At 38.9% G+C, this 6,000-nt stretch overlaps 1 protein-coding gene across 3 annotated transcripts in view; it reads left to right on the forward strand.

The window, feature by feature from the left end:
• LOC134185966 (ribonuclease 3-like) overlaps positions 1-6,000 on the forward strand; it is a 42,284-nt gene that overhangs the window by 4,464 nt on the left and 31,820 nt on the right. The gene's annotated exons all lie outside the window — the stretch shown is intronic.

Genomic DNA, 6,000 nt, shown 5'->3' on the forward strand with positions numbered 1-6,000 from the left:
CCATCACAAATCACGGAGAGATGGTGACACTGCTTTAAATTATCAGCAGTCTTGCACCTTAGATCATCAGCAATATACTTTGTGAACAAGGCTGCAGACTTATCGCGCAGATAGTTCTTACCTAGATCAACATCATTGGCCTGCTGTACCTCACAAATGTACTCATAATCAAGAAAAGGCTTGCATTTCTTTGCAACAGCGTATGCTGTGCGAAACAAATACTGATAACGTTGCCGTTCTTTGCTATGAAGAGAAAGAAGGCCAGCTCCGATCTTTGTAATCTCGACGTTCACTGGTCCTGCTCGCATTTCTTCCACACGTACACATGCAATATGCTGTCTTGACAAGTTGTGTTTCTTGATGGGATCTATTCTAAAGTTCGTTGAGCCAATAAAAAATGCACTACGTTTGTCGGCAATGAGTGGATTGTTTACACAGACTCTACATTGCATAAAATCAGGACGAACGCTGCCGTCATTGTACTTTTCTTCCACGCATATTTGTAACCAAGGGTACTGATTTCTCCATGTCGAAACAAAATTTCTCTGTCGCTTTACAGCATCATATTCAACATCATATTTGCCTTTCATAGTTGGCAAAAGAGAACACCCTGATGTTGATAATTGCAATGCTGTTGTAGTTGTTGTTGTTGTTGCCTGTGTTATTGCCGTAGGTGAGGTTGCTAGTAATTGCAATTTCTGGTCATGTAGAGCGTGGCTACTTTCATCAAGTGATGAGATGGAATGTTCAGGTGATGGAATCTTCACATGAGATTGTTCTGTTTCTAGTCCTACAAAGCCAAACAAAGTTTGTTGCTTTGTCTTTTTTGAAACTGGATGAGAAGATTTATTTCTTGCTGAGAGGCGTTTCCTTGGTTTAGCAAAGGACTCGGTCGTTGACTTTCCTTTGGTTCCAGTTGAGACCGTCATTGGGATGACCAAGGGCACAAAATGGTTTGGACTGGGTGAGTTTCCTGTCGACATTGTCATGCAAGACCACATGATTATTGCGGGGATTTGTTCCTGCTGCAGTTCTTGTTGCACTAGCTGACGAGGATAAAATGTAGCATTCATGAAAGCATGGCAAGCAAAGCAAAACTTTGTTGGGTAGACAGAGCGTACTGGGCGTCCAAAGACAGTAGCCAAGCCAGCTAATTCAAGCATGCCACACCAAGTACCCAACTTTGAACATAATCTCACTTCTGCTTCTAGGCCAGCAATGTATGAATCACGAAGAGAAGACTTTTGTATCATCTACCTCTGTCATCACAGCAGCACGAAGTTGGTCATGGTGGTCCTCTTTGCCATAAGCTAGAATGCTTGCAGCCCGAAAGAGACAGTTACCATCTCCTAGCACTTTCACTGGTACTGAATTGTCAGGAGCATCCTTTGGCAGTAACTGAGTAGCAACGTGATCAATTTCAAAGCTACCAATGGTGGGAGTTGAAAACAAAAAATCAGCCATACCCCACTACTAACATTCGTGTTGAGCTTGCTGAACAGTAACAACTACTACTTCTAATCCTAGTGCTAGAAACTGTGTTCTTATATAGATTGTGTGCTTGGCATAGACCATCTGGATCATTATCTCTCCATGCCCCATACTCAGTGCATACCCTAGACTCTAGTCATCCGGTTGAGTCACAGTCATCATCCGGTTGAGTCAGCCACATGAGGGAGCATAATGGGTCTACATGTGATATCAGGTTGCCTATTATATAATTGTGGTCGGGTGGGTGATAATTACTAGGAGCTTTTCTTGTAACGTGATGTTAGTTACACAGTCTCAAGTAAGAAGAAGAACAAAACCAACCAAGAGCAGAGAATGGCAAACAATCATAAAACAAAGGACTATGCTTCAGCTGTGGAACTTACAATACTTGCTCTACTTACTAATCACAACCACTAAGTTCACAAGAGAGGAAACCATTAATTTGAAGTCACGTCAGCTTCTAGGAAGCTGACCTTGCTGTCTTGGTATGTAGCTGTACAGTGTATTTACAGTAAGAACCAGTTTTGTGACTGTGAACAAATCAAACGTTTTATGTTATCTACAGGATTTATCTACGTGCCCTCTACAATGACTTATCAATATCTAGAAAAGTAGGAGCAATATACTTGCTGACAGCAACTGTTGACATCAGTAAGCCAATGGGTAGACGTTTTCATAATGGATGCCACCTGCTAAGGCTATTTGCCACAAGCTTACATCACAAGGCACCCGTAAGTTGTTGTTACTTGTTGCCCCATGACCTACTTAGACCAGTATTGTAATTGATACTGAGAACAGTAGACGCTATTAGTAGTCACACCCTTCACCCTTGCTGATTACAAAGAAACGAAGATAGAACTACACGACTAGCTAGACCATTAGGAAAAAACAGTATGACGCTTTATCGACAACAGAAACTATTGAATCTTAGCAAAGAACAGCTATGTTGCCCAAACATTGCGTAGTTGTCCTGGGCTACCTGCAGATGCATTTTTGGTTGCCCATCCAATATTTGTGGTTGTCCGGAGCGCCCGGGCTACCAATTTGACGAACACTGCTAGTTGTGTAGCAACCGCTAGCTCTGTATTGACGCACTTCTGACTAATTACGATTGATATTGTAAGTCATCGGCTTTCACGATTGGTCTGTTATGTAACCTAACGTCAGGCTATTGTTTGCATTGCAGCAACAGCTACTGTTCTTCTGTGTCTACAGAGTATCGTTTAAGTTTTTTGATGCGTCTTAATGCTGAACGTGTTTGCATCGTTCCCAGAATTACCGAAGAACGCGAATTCTTTGTGCGTTCAAGGATTGCGATTGCGGTTTGGTGGACCTGCACTGTTATCTGGTGCTCTGCTGTTGTGCCCAGTGTCAACAAGGCTTACTTGTTGTGAAGAAAAGCGAAAGGAAAGTCGTTCACTAGATCTGGAAGTCTTGTGTAGCAGATACATGTGTCATGTGTTCAATAGCGCTTCGTGAGATGTCGATTTAAAGCTTTAAAACTTTGCATGAGAAGGGCAACCGATGAACTAAAACGTTACACCGAACATCGAAACACCTGCTTGTGGGATTTGCACAAGAGTTGCAGAATCATATCAAGCATGACCTACATGTGACTCTAAATTTGAGTAGACGCCCATTATTCCCCATGTTCAGTGTAATCCCTTGTTTTGATTTGTTTTACCTTCCTTCCGAGTTTCAACTGGATTGAAGCAATGGTCTCAAAGTTCTATAGTTACTAGAATTTTATAAACTTTTTCTCTGAAAAAAGAAATAGATGTAGGGATTGTATAAATAGGAATAGAAACAGGATTTATAGATAATATGATCCAGAGCCAGACATCATTATTGAATCCTTCCAATCCACTAAAGGTAATATGTAGGGGATGGAAGGATTTAATAGTGATGTCTGGTTTGCTTCGCATTATCTATAGATCTTGTTTCTATTAATTTTTATACAATTTCTACATCTATTTCTTTCTTTCAGGGAAAATTTTTAAACAATTCTAGTTTGGTAAGTTTTAGAAGTGCGAAAGTGCAACTTAAGACAAGTCTCCTTTAGGGCCTAAACATGTTTCAAAGTTGTTGAAGTCTAAGCATGTTTAAGATTTAGCGCGTTTCCATTAGCGTTAATTAAACCTGTTTAAATGTAAACTTAAAGTTAAACAGCTTTTGCTAAACATTATTCAGAGAGGTTTAACGGTCACATGATGGTATACCATGGTAACGCACATTGCACGAATATGGATCCTAAGTTTATTGCCTTTGCATTGCTCTTTCTTCTGTGCGTGTATAATTTAGTGCATGTGAATATGCAATGGAAGTTAGAATAAAATTTGGTGTAGCGTTGCAAATGTTGGGTTTCCTCATAAATTGTTACGTGTATGTAATTACTTGTCATTTTGCTCCTGTCTGCGACGTAGATTGCAAACAATTTCAGACTAGATTTGACAATCAAACATGATCAAATTACACAGTTCTGGCGATAAACTTTGTATGAACATTTCTCTAGTTGATTGGTGCTTTGTTCATTGTTTCTGGTTGCCACGGACAATCAATCACAAATACTGCTTCGTGATAGGCCTGAGCCGTGCAGTAGCGTTGATGGCAGTCGTTGGATCAAATCTGCTTGTCAAAAGAAACACTAATTTTTTCAACATTCTTTTCTGAAAAGAATAGACTTCCGGTAATTCAAAAGTGTTTTCCAAGTTTCACTGCCGTACTTAGCGTACAAAAAGAGATACTGTATCCGTGGAGAAGAAAGAAGAATAAAATTGGCATGTGGACCTCCAAGACTAGCAACTGTTTTCTAGGTTGTTAGATGATTAGTGACCAAACAAATTAGGATAGCATACGCAACGTACCAACATTTCATTCCATTGATTTTAAGAAATTTTAGTCTTCATTTACTATTTTTCTAGGCGTGCAAAAAGACAACCATGTCCCCACAACACTGGGGCAATCCTTATACAGGGTACAGTAGTACCCTGTGATTTGTTTTGACGGAACATTTTTTGACTACGGGAACTGCTGCAAGGCATGACTTATATAACACCTTAAATTAATCCACTAACTAATTTGCTAGTGGATTAATAAACAGCAACAAGTAGTTTCCTTGTGCTGCAAAAATAGCAGTGATCTTTCAAGCAAATTGGATCTGTTCTGTTGCTTGTGATGCTAACGCATTGGTTTTCATGGACTTTCACTTGGTTGGGCTGTCTCTGTTTCATGTGTGTATAATGCCTGCATAAAAGTGTCGTCTAGAGCACAGAAGAAAAGAACACATTGTACACCTGGTTACATCATACGTTGATGGAACTTGTATATCTCCAAATTGATAACTAGTAAATATTCATTAACATTGTGTTTGGCGAGCAATGGTGTTCTGTCTTTACATATGGTGTAACAATGGTTGTGTCACAATAATTTCTGTCAAACAAATGCGGGACTCAGAAAACAGACTCAGTTGCTCTTTTTCTAGTTTTGTCTTTCATTTCTTTGTTCACGCTTCAATCATCGCACTTGTTTACTTAGCTAGTTGTTTACCAATGGTCGCATAGTCGCATAACAATGGTTGCATAGCAATAATTTCTGTCACACTAACACACGGAAACTTAGAAAACAGACTTCTCTTCTTTGAACTTTTACTTTTCATGACTTTTGTTACACGTCAGTCTTCTTTGTTCCCTGGTCGTGTACAGAAGCGAAATTGAGAGTCACTTCACTCTTCTCACCAAGAAATATAATAGAGTCAGTCCCTTGAAAGGGGATCCTAGATTCAATTATTAGCACATGTGTTGCCCAGTAAAAATTGCAGTTATCTTACATTGTCGTTATGTTGATCCGTCTTCGTTCCGTAAATCCATAGGAAAATTATTGATACACATATAGATATATAAATATATAAATACATAATATATCTCGACTTTAATTGACATGACAAGAGAGAGGCTGGCTTTGCTTGCCAATTACAAAAATTTGCAATAGACATTTTGAACAAGTTTGCCAAATATCATTATCACCAAAATTTCTCGATGTATGATAACTTTCACCTCTGTTCTTACTGTTTGTACTACATAAAATAGTCAAGTTACATTTGATGAAAGACAAACAAAATTGTGTCAGAATAGTTAATACTGACATGACTCTATTTTATTGTAGCATGATGAAACGCTAACAGAGGCCTGTTTGAACAGTATATGCCATTGAGGACAAACTGTGGCAAATGGAAGAAAAGTTATTAGACTAGATTGGAGACTACTTAGCACTGCATTTAACTTAAACCACACGTGCTGATTACATGTGGTTTCTTGTCTCAGAACAATATGTTTACTATGTTACACTTACTACATTGTCGATGAAGTTAATTGGTTGGTTATGCAAGAAATAATCTTGGTGTTAAGTTGAGTGAGCACCATGAAGGCATGTACAATAGTTGTTTATGGTTTCAAAATTGTTGTCAGTATTTTATTTTCTGGTTTACTTTTATTTGATCTGGACATTGCTATG

Source organism: Corticium candelabrum, chromosome 10, assembly GCF_963422355.1.
Source record: "Corticium candelabrum chromosome 10, ooCorCand1.1, whole genome shotgun sequence".
Classification (NCBI taxonomy): domain Eukaryota; kingdom Metazoa; phylum Porifera; class Homoscleromorpha; order Homosclerophorida; family Plakinidae; genus Corticium; species Corticium candelabrum.